Source organism: Callorhinchus milii, unplaced genomic scaffold (assembly GCF_018977255.1).
Source record: "Callorhinchus milii isolate IMCB2004 unplaced genomic scaffold, IMCB_Cmil_1.0 Scaffold3, whole genome shotgun sequence".
Classification (NCBI taxonomy): Eukaryota; Metazoa; Chordata; class Chondrichthyes; order Chimaeriformes; family Callorhinchidae; genus Callorhinchus; species Callorhinchus milii.
The window spans coordinates 17,215,079-17,231,457 of NW_024704744.1; the positions used below are offsets into that span (position 1 = coordinate 17,215,079).

Here is a 16,379-nt window from a genome sequence, read left to right on the forward strand (position 1 = left end):
ATGGCACTAAGGGGGAGCGTGTATACATTAAAGAGGAGAGGACCAAGGACAGAACTCTGGGGGATGCCAGACGTGACAGTGCGGGGGCTGGAGGAGGAACCTTTAGTGGCAACAAAGTGAGAGAGATAGGATTCGATCCAGGCAAGGGCAGTTCCACGAAGATTAAATAAATAGGAGAGGTGGTGTATGAGATGGATTGGTCAACAGTGTCGAAGGCGGCAGAGAGTTCGAGGAGGACAAGGAGGCAGAGGGAGCCCTGATCACAGATGTTCAAAATGTCATTAATGACTTTGACCAGGGGTGCTATGGGCAGCGCGGAAGCCGGATTGGAGGGGTTCAAAGAGGGAATGGCGAGAAAGAAAGGAGCGGAGATAAGCAGAGTATGTCCCTTTAGGGAAACAGTGCACATTCCATTACAAGCACAAACAAGTTTCAATGTGTAGGTAACATACATTTGTGGAGCTATCAGTCTGGTTTGGATACTCTTAAACAAGATGGTGGTTTTCCGCATGTGTCAAACACTCGAGTGGTCAAAAGCCTGTTTCTTTACAAATCAAAATCTATGTCAGATGCATTTCATTTTATAAAGAATTATCTTTAAAGTAACTTAACCAGTGATGGCTCTTGAAATTCTACATCAAACAGGCAAAGTTCACAAGTCTGATTGCCTGCTTTCTCTTGTCGGCTTTCCATATTTGGATAGTCTCAACAGCCTGTGTTTACCAATACATTTCCATTTCTGCAGAGCACAAGGGTGTTCAGGGCAACTCGGAACGGATGTGCTCTCACTCTGAGGATTCACACTGAACACTTACCTCTGAATTTCATAGTGTGAGGTACTCTCCAGCTTGCCAACTTCCCCAATTCCAGATCTTCCAGAACTCTGCAGCCTGTACACTTTCCTGCACTGAGCTCCACAAATCCATGACCTCAGTTTTAAAGGAATGAGCTAAGAGCAATGATTAGACACTCTTCAGATTTGAAATGGGATTTGAGAGTGGTTTATGGAGGTTATATACATGAAATTTTAAAAATGGGATTGAGAAAGTAAACTCTGAAGAATACTTTCAGCTTCACAGTAGAACAAGAGGGCACAGGTTCAAGATTATTAAGGACAGACACCAAGTATTTCTTTATTCAGAGCATAATTAGTGACTGGAACAAGTTGCCAGGAAGGATAGCGAAGCCAGCACATTACATTCATTTAAAGAACAGCTTGATACTGGGATGGGATGGCAATGGGGTGGGTGTTCTGGAATGATAAGATCAGATGGGCTGAAGAGTCTTCTTCATTTGAATCTTCAGATCTTCAATTTTCAGATCTTGTGATCTCCTTATCTTTGGCTGGATTCACTGGCTCCTTACTCCCAAGCAGATTAATTTTAAATTGCATGTCCTCATCTTTAAAAGTCTCTACAATCTTGCATCACCCGATCTCTGTTACCTCCAGTCATCCTACTCCCTGGCCTGTCCCTCCACCCTGCCAACTTCAAGATGCTTCATGCCTTTCCACAGGAAGGTGAGCCTTCAGCAACCCCCCCCCCCCTTCCATTATCCCTTTCCCTCATCCCTTCCCTTTCTATTTTCAAATCTTGCCTGGAGACATATAATTGCACTTTCGATCCTTTTGTAACCTCTTGTTAATAATACTAATAATAATCCTTGCATTTATCACGTTGTGCCTCATCATGTTGGCGAAATGTCTCAAAAAGCTTCACAGGATATCATGTAAAGTGGAGCGATTGTGTATTTTGTGGTTGTTGTTCATACAATATTTGGTTCCACATGTCTATTGTCCTTTATTGAATGAGTATTACTAACATGGTGATTCTCTGTGATTAACAACCTTGTCCTAGTATCAAAGGCTGCAGAATTCAAGGTATATTTTATATCTCTGTTACAAACAACTGGCTCTCAAGTCCTCTTACTGCAGTTCAACAATGACACTAAAGTCAGGAAAGTGAGGAATCATTCACTTTCACGGCCAGTAGAATGAAGAATGGGCACTCAAATGGGCAAGAATACTGGACAGTTGTCTGTATCTATAGAATCAGATCCTGCCCTCGGGGAAGGGATGAAGAGGAAAGAAAGTAGGAGAAAATTGGAGGAATTATAGAAAAAAAGGGAGTACATCTGTAAATGGTTGAGGAGTGATTGCATATAATGCAATGTGATGTTCCAGCTCATGTTCTATATTCTTTGCTTTCTGCCCAGATCAAAACCGGTTGAAATCCATCTGTAAGGCCTCGCACGGTCTACATCTGAGAAATGGCGAACTTGCAGCTGGATTTGTAAGGGATTCCTAAGTGTTGAATCTTGCTGATAACTGGATGTTGGTCACATCAAATGCAAAAATTCCACTCCAACTTCACTCCTCTTGTGGGTTTGCGGAATAGAGATGGCATGATGCCATTCAAGTTCCTGGCAGAATTCAATATCCGTGAAGGCTTTGTAAACCCTATTGGGTATACTGCAGTAGGGTTCTTCAGCCCATTTTGTGTTGAAGCAATCTGTAAAAAAAGTTTGTTTTGCTTCTCACCATCTTATCTTTTGCTGTAAAAGTAATAATAATCCTTACATTTGATATTGTGCCGTTCACGTCGGGAGGTTGTCTCAAAGTGCTTTGCAGGAATTACTGTGAATTGTAGTGACTGTGTTTTGTAGGTGAATGGAGTAGTCAATCTGCGCCCATCAATGTCTCACAAACAACCATGAAGTGAATGGCCAATTTTATCTGGTTGAAATGAAAATTAATTCAACTCAGAAAATTGAAGGGGCTTTTCTTAATATCATTGTTTTGTGAGGGAGATCGGGATGATATTCAGAAGATTTTCAGGATTAAACGTGTACTTTTAGGAAAGATCAAACTAATTATCTTCCTGGTACCACTATCTCCAGGGATGTGGAGTAAAAACAAACGCAAGGAAGACTGGTAGCTCTCAGAAATAACTAAATAAATAGTCTGCCAAATGATTTGCAGGTGTCAAACTAGACCAACATCTGCTAACAACTAAAGTCATAACCCTGTTATTTGCCCAAACATTCCAGAGGCATCTCTTTAAGGATTATGCAATGAGATCAACTGCTGATCTAGGACCAAAGACATTCATATTAAAACATCTGATTCTGATCCACTGAATTCGAACATTGTGCTGTCTGCTGATATGGGGCTGTGCCTAGTCACACTAATTGTAGATCAAACCAAACACTTTCTCTAGTGGTGATATTCAGTATCTCCATAGCAAAAGCTACAGTTTGTAAATATTTTTTCATGGACACATACGGATGCACAAAGCATTCGTTGTTCGCTTCTAAATATACAGTCACTATACTTCAGCTTAGGGATTCCAGAGTGTGCGAGGGTTAATGTTTCCATTTAACCAGCTAAAACTGCATAGCTTGTCATTGACAGCACTGTCTGGCAAGCTGTCCGGCTACTTGTCCAGTAAGGATAATCCTAATCTAACTTGGGCAATGTTAATAGTGTGAAGAATCCCTGCCCCAATTTCTGGTCTACCAATTCAAGTTCTACTGATGATCCAAGCTGGCTGTGCTGTCACCAGTTGCATCTTGGAGTATTGCAGACCAGTGTGGCTCAGGAACTGGACTTCTGAGACCACCACAGAGGGTTGACTAAACTCCAACATTCCAAGCAGTCACTTTGAAACCAGTTCAACTCCGAGAGGATCCTGCTACCTCCCCCAACTTTGGAGGTGTTCATTTTTAAAACAATTTAAAAAATCAATTTATTGCAACGTTCAAGGGATCAACCTTTTAAAATTGGAAACACAAGCCCAAAAGACAACATCAATGCTTGAAGTCAGAATGAGTAGATTGACGGATTCGGCACTGATCACACCAAAACAACTTTTGGACACCATTTTTGGGGTATTTTGTAGTCCAATGACTGACTGAGCAGAGTTACACTAAATGGAACATGAATCACCCCTACTGACACCCTTATTGTTACATTTTAAACTTATAATATTCCTTGCATTTGATATTATACCTAGGATGTTCTTAGCCTTGCTGAGTTGGTAGCATTCCCACCTTTGAGATTTGAAGTTCAATCCCCACATCTGGGCCTTGAGCTCACTATCCAGACTGACACTCCAGCGCTGGAGTGTGCTGCAATGTCAGAGATATCGTTCTTCGAATGAATGCTAGGACGATGTACCGTCTGTCTCTTCAGGGAGACATTAAAGATCCCATGACACTATTTGAAAAGAAAAGGGAGTTTCTCCCGGTGTCCTGGCCAACAATTCCCCACATAAAATTGGTGATTCCATTCACAGCTGTTTATGGGACATTGCTGTGTGCAAATTGGCTACCATGTTTGCCTTCAAATGCACAGTCAGTACACTTAACAGTAAAATATTGTGAAGCGCTTTGAGGCATCTCGACAACATGATAAGCGCTACATCAAATGCAAGGATTATTATTATAACCTTCAAATGTTTCAAAGCACTTCACAAGATATTGTCGCAAAGTGAAGCGACTGTGGATTTGTGGGTATATGCAATAATCAATTTTCACACAGCGAAACCCCCAATAAAAAGATACAAATCTGTTTCTGTGTGGAAATATACCTTAAATGTATTGGATTTGGTTTGAAGTTATTTGGAATGTAAATCTATTCAATATATTAATGATTTCACCTTCTGTTTTGGGATGATTTTCATTTGAGAAATAGTTCACATTTTGCTTCTATAAATGAATTGCATAACTAGTTAAAGATTGGTTTCCTGGCACATGGGATTTTCTGATAAACCCTCAAAAATATTACCACAAGTTGAAAATTCAGGCACCAGGTTGAGAAAATCTGATTTGTTTGTACTCTGCATTTAAGTATAAAATACTGTTTTGTTTGTTTCTTTTCTAGTGGAGTCCTGTAGCTAAATGGTTAGAGCACTCGCTTTGCAAGTGAGAGACCTGAGTTCAATTCCAGACAGGGCGAAACCTTGGGCAAGTTTCCTTACTCCACACGCCTAATAATAATCCCTCCAAAAAAAAACAATAATAAATTGGTCATTTTCAATCCATGACTGTTTGTGGGACATTGCTGTGCGCAATTGACTGCCGCGTTCGCCCACAAATATACAGTCAATTCAGTTTACAGTGTGTTCTGTGAAGCGCTTTGGGACATCCTCCGACGTGAAAAGCGCTATATCAAATCCAAGGATTATTATTATTATTATTCTTTCTTTCTTTGAAGCATTCCTAACAGAATTCATGGCTTTCAAGTTGCACACAGTAATTAGCCATTGATAAGGGTATTTTTGTTTTTAGTGCCTAAACCTTGCATTTCAGCAGCCCTTTACTCTCATCAAAACTGGCTATAAAAGTACTTTGTTATATATTTTCACATTAATAGAGAGCTCACATAATGCATCTCTGTAACACATACCTTCTAAGTGCAATAAAGAAGATTCAGCTTCTAAGATACAAAGGTGATACTGGTCAAATAAAGATTGATATATCAGTGTAGATTTTGATATAAATATAAATTGATGTAAATCACAGAAATAGGAATATATTGAAGGGAGTTTCTACCGGTGTCCTGATAAACAATTCCCCATAAAATTGGCCAAATACACTTTGCTTCATAGTAAAATATGTGAAAGGCTTTGAGATGTCTTACATAGAATTACATAGAATATACAGCACAGAAACAGGCCATTAGACCCAACTGGTCTATGCCGTCGTTTATATGCTCCACATAAGCATCCTCCTGCCCTTCCTCAACTAAGCCTGATCAGCATAAGCTTCTATTCCTTTCTCACTCATGTACTTATCTAGCTTCCCCTTAAATATATCTAGGCTATTCGCCTCAGCTACTCCTTGTGGTAGAAAGTCCCATATTCCCAACACTCTCTGGGTAAAGACATTTCTTCTGTATCATCCTTGTAAATCTCCTTTGCAGCTTCTCCAGTACCTCTATATCCTTTTTATAACACGGGGACCAGAACTGTACACAGTACTCCAAGAGTGGTCTATCCAAAGTTCGATTTAAGCTTGGCATAACTTCCCTGCTTTTCATTTCTATCCCTCTAGAAATGAACCCCAACACTTGGCTTGCTTTTGCTTTGACCTTATTAAACTGTGTCACTACTTTTAGTGATTTGTGTATTTGTACCCCTCGATCCCTTTGCTCCCCTACTCCATTTAGATTCTTATTTTCCAGGCAGTATGTGACCTTCTTATTCCTTCTACCAAAATGTACCACCTCACACTTATCTATATATTGTCATTATGTCTTAATGACAATAAGGCACTGTATCAAATGCAAGGATTATTACTGTGTCTTTTTGTGGAACACGACTGTGTGCATTTTGGCTGCTTTGTTTGCCTGCAAAATACATAGGCACAATAGTAAATCCTGTGAAGCTTCTGAAATGTCTCGATGATGTGACAAGATACCACATCAAGTACAAAGAATTATTTTATTATTTACTTAATTGATTATGTTTCACGTGGATAGTCCTGAAGTGAAGTTAAAAAAAAAAATTCTACATTATTTTAGCTCTACTGTCCTTCAATAAATTATCCGTCAATAGCTATCCAATTCGCTCTTGAATTTGCTGCAATACTCTGCCTCTCTGTTCAGTGTTAAATTAAGAAATGAGGAAAAGAAAATGGCTATAGATTCAGAGAATAGCACCTTTCACATTGTGTGGTCGTCCCAAAATGCTTTCACACAGCTGAATTGGCACCTGAGCTGGGGGTGTAAAGCAAGGGGGTGGAGAGGGGAAAAAACAACCGAAAGTGCGGTCAAAGAGGTAGATTTTGAGATGTACCTTGAAAGAGAGGTGGAAAAGAACAATTCGGAGGGACCCTGCAAAGGAGTTCTGGATAGTGGGGACAGAGAGGCAGAAAATACATGAGAGGATAAAGATTTCACACCAAAGAAACAGTAAAATTTTTATCCTAAAAGCCTGGCACAATGTGTTTCATTACGGTGAGAACTTGCCTATGACATGGTTGTACTGTGGACTCTATTTACTGAGTACATGTGGAGCCAGCTGTTTCCTTCCATAACTTTTTATGATAACATAGCGATTTCTGATTCTTTGGGTCTATGGCACTTCCTGCTTTGCTGCACATGCATAGATGAAACCTCCGCTGCTCCAGCACCCAAAAAATCCAAATTCCCCTGCCCATATTCTCACCCATACCTAACTCTGCATCCCCATCATCCCAATCGTTGCCAGGTTCCATTGGCTCCCTGTTGCAAAACAGATTGATTTCAAGATCCTCACACTTACTTAGAAATCAATTCACACCCTTGTACACCCCTACCTCTCCGACCTGATCACACCCCATTCCTCTACTTGCCTCTTTCACCCTTCTACACACCCCACGCCCTCTGCTCCATAATCAGCAGCTGTCCTTTCAATCACTAAGACCCCAAACTCTGAAACTCTTTGCCTCAAGCCCTCTGCCTTCCCTCTCCTTGCCCATCTTCAGATTACACCCGAAGACCTTCCTCTTTGACTGCAATCATCTCTCCTCTCTCCCCGGCTCAGTGTCAAGTTCTGCCAGTCAGCTTGTTTTTCTTTCAGCATGGGACCCAGATAGAGCAATGCCTTTGTGCTGGCCGATTTTGTGCAATTACAGTCTCACTATAACGCGGGATGGGATTTTATGGATCTCCCACACCCACAGGCAAATGGGGCCTGCACTGTATATGTGCATGAGGGGTTGCAGATAAGTAATCTGAGTTACAAACGGTAATCAATACTTCCTCTTTACAAAACCATGGGAACATCGATCATGCAATGCACAAATCCCTTCTGATCATGGAACAATGGTAACAGGAAGTCCGTTGAACCAACTTTGGAGACCTCTACTGCATCACATTAGGGTCCCAAAGAGATGACATGACATATTTCAGGTCACCGTCAGTTTGTTAATCCTGTTACAGATACCATGTTTTAGATCCTGATAACTCTTTTAAGATATAGATTGCCCTGATCGCAACACTGAATATCACAATGTCCAATAATGACAGGACGGATTTGTCAGACTAGTTGATAATAATAATAAAAACCTCGCATTTGATATAGTGCCTTATCATGTTGTTGAGAAATCTCAAAGTGCTTCAAAGAATATACTGTAAAGTGAATATGACTGTATATTTTGTGGACAAAATGCTTTGAGGGACAATTACAGAGCATTTTGGGACAATTCAGTAAGCTATACTTCCTCTTTACCAAAGCATTGAAAGCTATATTTAATGCCTGATAATAATCCCTCAAGAAAAAAATCAATAATAAATTGGTAACTTTAATCCACGACTGTTAGTGGGACACTGCTGTGTGCAATTGGCTGTTGTATTTCGCCCACAAATATATACAGTCAATTCACTTTGCAGTCTATTCTGTGAAGCGCTTTGAGACGTCTAGAAGATGTGAAAAGCGCTGTATCAAATGCAAGGATTATTATTATTATTATTACTATACTTTCAATGCTTTGAAAGCTATACAGCCACTGTTTTGCTTGATATAGTTTTAAAACTAGGACATTCACATATGAAAAATGTTGGCTGAAAACCAATTAGACTGTAAGCTATTTGATTTTTAATGCAAACCCAAATCATTTGTTTACAAAATGTGGCGACATCAAACATTTAACATTGATTCCTGACTCTATGATTAGAAGAGATTTAAGCATTGAATGATCAATGTCCCCATATTTTCGTAAAGAGGAAGTGTAGCTTACTGAATTGCCCCCCAAATGCTTTTAATTGTCTCCAGCCCGACATCCTAGCCCGCACTCTCTACTCTTCTTACTATGCTTTGATGCTCATGCCCCAATCCCTACATTACACTATCTGAAACCTAGTCTTCATTCATTATATCACTGTTCTCTGAAAAGCTTTGCCACAGACCATTCACTCTGCTAGCAATCTCTCTGCTATCAAAAATCTTTGTCTGTACCTTCAGGCACCTAGAACCAGGGACATTTACAGCAAATTTACCTTAAATTTCCCATTTTGTTTGCTGTATTTAGTGGAGTTTTGGTCCACTGTTCTTTCCTTCAAACACTTTAAAACTTGGTCATACGTGACCAGTGCTATATGTAAAGAACTTGATGAAGAGTCATAAAAAAAATGTAAATTTAAAAATGATATGTCATAGATTATGGGTTTGGATAAGGAACATGAGTGATTCTATACTCCTTTGTGTAATGCAATACTATATTGCTCGGCTTTGGGATGCTACCTCATGTGAAAGGCGCTATATAAATGCAAGTTGTTGTTATGACAATAAAAAAGAAACTCAGCAGCATCAGAAATTACAAAGTTACAAAGATTATAAAGAATGTACAGCATGAAAACAGGCCACTCAGCCCAATCAGTCCATGCTGGTGTTTATACTTCACATGAGTCTTCACCGACTCCCTACTCCCTCCCATACTCTTCTATTCCCCGAACCCTCATGAGAAGGTCTAGTATCCTCTTGAATGCATCTACACAACCTAATTCAACCCCTGCTTCAGGCAGCGAGTTCCACAATTTCACTAATCTCCTCGTGAAGACTGAGGCTCTCCTGATTGGCTCCCATCAGCAACTCCACACCTCAGGCACTGACAGCATCACCATCAAAGGATGCACACTCCACCTTACTAAGCAGTCCAGAACCTTGGCGTCTTGTTTGACCCGCAACTATTCTTTCTACGCCACATCCGTGCCATGACCCACTTTGTCTTCCCCCACCTCCGTAACATCGCCCGGCTCCGCCACTGTCTCACACCGCAAGCCACCGAGACCCTCATATACATATTCATAACATTCAGGCTTGACTATGTAAACTCCCTGCTGGTCGGCATCCCCAACTCCTCCCTCCATAGGCTGCAGATCATCCAGAACTCAGCAGCCCGTGTCCTTTCCTGCACCAGGTTCCACGAGACTATCACCCCCACCCTCGCCCGACTCCACTGGCTTCACCGTCACACAGAGGATACAGTTCAAGATCCTGGTCCTCACCTTCAAAGCCTCCATGGCCTTGCTCCCCCCTACCTCTGCGAGCTCCTAGCCTCCTACCAACCTGCATGCTCCCTCCGCTCAGCAGGCTCCGGCCTACTTCTTGTCCCCGCCTTCAGTGGGCCACTCTGCCCGACCCTCTGGAACTCCATCCCACAGTCCCTCAGCCTCGCCCCCTCCCTTGCCTCCTTCAAGCCTCATCTCAAGTCCATCTTCGTCAACCATGTCTTCGGTCACCCTCCTTCCCCATCTGCCCTTCATCTTCACCAATCTCGACCCCCAGCTCGGGTCCGAAACATTGACTGTCCAGCACCTTGGAATGTCCTCCCTATGTGAAAGGCACTATACAAATGTAATTTTGTTTGTTTGTTTGATCCTCCTAAATTCTCTTTTTGATCCCCACGTTGTTATCTTATACTTCTGTCCCCTGATTACAGACTCCCCACCCAGTAGAAATCCCTATTTGTTAACCTTACTGATCCCTTTTATAATTTTAAACACTTCTATTAGGTCTCCTCCTTAAACATTTCTTCTCTAGAGAAAATAGTTGGATTGTTGAGGTGCCCAGACCATGTGAGCAGAACAGACTCCCTTTTGTCCATTGGAATTTTTTAAAATTGAGACAAATTAAGAAGGGAATAAAATCTTAAGCAAATGCAGGAAATGAAAGGTCAGCACAGACTTGACCAACATGAAGAGGAGAAAGAGAACAGATTCTGTGCCAGCAAGGCTATTACTGAAGTGAATATGCTCATAAACCACTGAAAAAGTACACAGATTGTGAAGCATCATCATTAAGCAGCAAAATTTACCACATTGATTTCACTGGGAGAAGAAATGTTTTCAGTCTAACTTGAGAAATATCTTGAGGCTGTAAAGGGATTAAAACGTCAATAATCCTCACCTATACAATATAATGAGCAATGAGTAAACCCCACAAACAGTCATGAGGTGAATGGTCAATTTCTTTGGAAGATTGCTGGCCATGCCATATCTTTACAAATAGTGTTTTGGGATCTTTGATGTTCATCCAAGCAGGCAGTACCTAATTTTAAAATCTCATACCAAGGATAGGAACTCTGACAATTAAATATTCCCCCAAGAACTTTCTGGAATATTAGCTGGGACTATCAGTTTAAGTCCCAATGTGGGGCTTGAACACACAACCTTTCCAATACAGATACAGATGTAATTGAGCCTAGAAGATACTTAATTATTTGTCCTTTTCACACAACTTGAAAAAGATGATTTTTTTTCACTCATTTTGACATTTGTATGATTGAGAAGGTTCATTGGGAAGAATGAATAAATCTATTATTTCTGTAACATTGTATGATTGTATGAAACTCGAGCTTTAAAACCTGTGGATTGAGGAGGAGAAAACTGAGGGAGGTAGGGAGCTCCACACTCTTGAGTCTTAGAAAAGAATGAGTTAGAGAAAAAGTAGTGGTATGTGCTTATAAAAGGAATTTCACATCACCAAAGGTCATTAATTTACCAGCAAGTGAAGCATAATATGTGCTCACTCCCAAAGGTTGGTAAATTTACTGACCGGGAAAATACTTTTCCTCTCAGAACAAGGACCTCCTTTGTAACATCACAAGAAAAGTTTAGATGAAGAAGGCTCATTGGCCCATTTGATCTCTTCCTTCCAGAACACCCACCCTACCGTCTTCCCATCACAGCATCATTTTTTTTAAAATGAGGCCAGTATGTCCTGGCCTCAACTACACTTCCTGGTAACCTTTTTCAGTCAAATCAATAAAGAGGCAAAATATTGATTTCCAAATAAGGAGTCTTCAGCGCCTTTGATCAAAAAGATTAACCTTTATCCTACATAAACTGTCAGTAAAGGCTTGTCTAAAGTGGCTGACCTATATTAGCATTTTATTGGCTGTTGGGCTTTTTACTCTTTTAGAACTTTACATTTGTCACAAACAGTATCAATTCCATGATGGATAGAAACAAATACAACCTGAGTACAGCCAGCATTAAAGCAGCTCTATAGTATTACTCTGAAATGGAGAAGTTACTTGAAAAAACAGGTTTGCTGGAAAGCAAACATATAAATTGACAATTAAGGTTAGGGATGCCTTACTGTATGAAGGATTCTTGCGTCTCCGTTACTTTGTGCGAACATGCTTTGAAAGGCGTATGGGCAGCTTAGAATGAGTTATGTGAATTTTGACTGGACTCCGGATCTGAGGACAATTCACAGTTTTTGCCCAGATAACCTCACCCCAAATTTGAAATTTGAATCCCCTTAAAACATATCTAGCCTAAAATACCAGCAAGCATGTGACACAATGTAACTGCTGAACAGCCATTGTGGTTTACAGCATTAGCAATTCAAATAATAGATTATGAAAGGAAGCTTTTTTTTGTATTTATTGACATGAATCAGTTTTTTGTCCTTGGTCCATGATTACGTGGGTATCTAAAATGTGAGGTTAAATTTCCAGTGTAAATTCTTCTTGCTGTATTGAAGCTTATTACTCCTAATCTTTGTGCCTCGGAAATGTCAGATCGTCACTGAAAATAAAAAGAATCATTCTTCTCATAATTTAAGATGTTAATTTTTTTTGAAAAAAAAGGGAAATTTGCAAGGAATGCTTTTCTACTAAAGACAGTCTTAAAAGACTCAGTAAACATCTTCTGAGCAAGAAATATGTGGAGTGGAAATGTTCTCTTGTTTTTTGTTCTGGACAGTAAGAAATCAAATGATAAAGAGCTTGAATGAAAGCCTGAAATTTCACAAAGTCTTAATAAAAATAATAATAATCTTAGGCTGTAAATCACAAGATTGGTTTGATGAAGAAGCCCCTTCAACCCATCTGATTTCATTACTTCAGAATATCCCGCCCCCCCACCCCCATTGACGGCCGCGTTTTGCCCACAAATATATATTTTATAATATATTCTGTGAAGCACTTTGAGACGTCTTAATGACATGATAAGGCACTGTATAAAATCCAAGGATTATTATTATTCTCTAAAACTAGGGATTGTCCTCATTGCTCTCTTGACCATTACCTGTGGAATCCTGTAGCTCAGTGGTTAGAGCACTCGCCTTGCAAGCGAGAGACCTGAGTTCAATTCCAGGCAGGGCGAAACCTTGGGCAAGTTTCCTTACTCCACATGCTTAATAATAATCCCTCCAAAACCAAAAACAATAATAAATTGGTCATTTTCAATCTACGACTGTTTGTGGGACATTGCTGTGCGCAATTGGCTGCAGCATTCGCCCACAAATATACAGTCAATTCACTTTACAGTGTGCGTGTTCTGTGAAGCGCTTTTGGACGTCCTCCCGACGTGAAAAGCGCTATATCAAATGCAAGGATTATTATTATTATTATTATTATAAAGCAATAATAAATTGGTCATTCTCAATCCACGACTGTTTGTGGAACACTGCTGTGCACAATTGGCTGCTGCATTTCGCCCACAAATTTATGGTCAATTCACTTTAGTCTATTCTGTGAAGCGCTTTGAGACTTCGAGAAGACCTGAAAAGCACTATATCAAATGCAAAGATTATTATTATTATTACCTCTCAGGTTTGGGCAGCCTACTTATATCTTCTTGACCAGAAGTGTATGTGGTTCTCTAGATGTAGCCTGACCAGAATGCTGTACAGCTGAAGTATGACTTCCAGGAGTTTCTGCTTAACTGATGTAGAACTAGAGCCCATCATCCTGTTTCCTTGTTGGTTGCCTCCTCACAGTTTTGATGCGGTGAGCAATGAGTCTACTAATACCCCTAGATCTCATTCAGTTTACTACCCCACCCATTAATATGTGTGCCACATATTACTTTATATAAGTAGTATCTTGCATTTATTTGTATTGAATTTAATTTGCCAGTTATCAATCCATGTGCATACCTAATCAAGCTCTCTTTGTTGGACCTTTCCTGCCTCCACTGATCCCACATTTTCCCCAACTTGATCTCATCCTAAATATGGATTGTATCTGCAAATCCAGGTTTTTAGTGTATACAGGAGTTCCCAGTGCTGACCCCTGAGGCACCCCAAGTAATACTTTTCCCCATTTTGGCTGAGCTTCTTTATTGACTACCCTCTGCTTCCTTCCCTTCAGCCAATTCTGAAGGCGTGTCCATGTCTTGTCCTTGCTACCTAGTGACTTACATTTGTTAATGAGGTACTTTGTCAAACATGGTTTGGAAGTCTCAGTACACTGTGTCATATGGCTTCCCACAGTCCTGTGGTTTGTGAAATTTAAGTTTTAAATAGTCAATCAGGAAAAGCCAATGTGGAGCAATTAATGGGGCTGAAAATGTGCTCAAATGAAAAACCGCAGTATAAATGGTTTGAACTATAAAAGAGCCTCAACACATGAAGTGTGTCTCGTGGAGGGAACATTGCATTGACACTGATATTCTCATTACTGATCTGTCAAATCACTACCAGAATGCTGGGTGCCAGATGGATGGTTTATAGAGGACAGCCTGTGCCTGAGGAGTCTTTTTTCCACACATAGTCATGTGCAGAGAGTCTGTTTGTGTCCCCTCAATCCCTCTCCTCCTTATACAATACAATTGCAGCTATAAATGTAGCATTTGGCATTTCCTAAAACAGACTTCTTCACATACTCTGCCAAACCCACAAGCAGGTTTCAGACTCACTGCTTGCTGAGACAATGATTAAAACCCCACATGCGAAGAGAAATTCCACCTGGGTCTAGATTCTTTCTATTTATGTAACATTTCAGCGGGCCCAAAGTTTGGCAAAATCTTAAATTAATCCTAATTTTAAAGCCTGCCTTCTGGAAGTTATTTTAAGAACTACGGAAAACCGGCTTCAAAGCTGAGACAGAATTCGACAATTTGCCAAGTTCCTCACTCTGAAGTGCTAGGAATATCTATAGCCAGGATGGAATTTCTATTCCTATATAGTTGGTAAGCCTGAGAGGCAGCAGAAAATTCCTCCTCAAATGAGTAACTAAATTGCTCTTCTTAACAATTGTTATTAACCACTTCATTTCTCACTAATGCTGCTAGGAGCACGCTTGCAACTCTGAATCAAATATATTTACCACAAACCTAAATTTCCATCTGACATTACTCCAGGAGGATTAACGCCAGCACATGGTTAGTAAACATGAAAGTTTAAAATAAGAAATTGAACCTTTTTAGGAGAAAATAAAACAATGATTTCAAAAGATTTATCTAAGAACAGGGGTCATATCACAATAATAATAATCTTTATATTTGGCATACCTCCTTTCACATCTGAAGGATGTTTCAAAGAGCTTCACTAGATATACTGTATATATATACATGTATAGTGGAGTCCTGTAGCTCAGTAGCTAGAGCACTCGCCTCGTAAGTGAGAGACCTGGGTTCAATTCCCAGCAGGGCAAAATGTTGGGCAAGTTTGCTTACTCCACACTCCTCTGTTTGCCTAGCAGTAAGTAGGAACCCAGTTGTTAGTCGATTGGCGGATCTCTTTTCCAGGGATAATAATCCCTCAAAAGAACCAATAATAATTTGTTAACTCAATCCACGATTGTTTGTGGGACACTGCTGTGTGCAATTGGCTGCCACATTTCGTCCACAAATATACAGTCAATTCACTTTACAGTATATCCTGTGAAGTGCTTTAAGACATCTGAAAAATGCTATATCAAATGCAAGGATTATATTATAATTTATTATATCCTGTGAAGGTCTTCGAGATGTCTCAACGATGTGATAAGGCGTTATATAAAATGCAAAGATTATTATTATTATTATTGATTAAAGACTCCTGATCGGTGTCTGCAGCAAGTCACCTCTGGTGGCCAACACACAGCCCAAACCCAGCATTATTACTGGGTTCATTACTATGTGCACCTCTCACAGCTGAACGCAAATCACCAGAATGCCTTTGAGAAATATTCTCTGATGATCTCGGTACCACTCACTTTTTAAACAAATATATATTTTTAAAAAAACAGCGTGAGAGTACTAAACAAAAGAATGTTAAAGTTCATCATAATTGTTTTTAACCTTTTCATTTTCAAAATATGGGTCTCGTCCGAGGCATTAGTTTGTTTTTCTTTCAGTGATGTTTTTTTTATCAATAATTCTTGTGAGTACAATTATATTTTGCAATATGCGCTGACAACAATAACAATGACAACAATTTGTACTGAGAGAGCATCTTTCATGTAAGGAGAACGTTTCAGAGTAGTTTACAAAGACTGAATTGGAGCCCAATCTGTCCAAAATGGTGGGGGAAGGCGTGATAGGTAGGTAGTCGAAGGCAGAGTAAAATAGTTAGTAATTAAATGGACTTTGAAAGCTAAGAGGGAGGGGGGAGTGAGGTGCAGTGATTTGAGCAGATGGCTCCAGAGGATGAGAGCAAGGCAGCTGAAAGCTCATCCACCAG

General features: G+C 40.1%; 1 non-coding gene across 1 annotated transcript; it reads left to right on the top strand.

The window, feature by feature from the left end:
• The first annotated feature begins 15,297 nt into the window (after nucleotides 1–15,297).
• Nucleotides 15,298–15,369, top strand: trnat-cgu. Its single transcript has one exon. It is a non-coding gene; the product is annotated as a tRNA-Thr (tRNA).
• The last annotated feature ends 1,010 nt before the right edge of the window (nucleotides 15,370–16,379 follow it).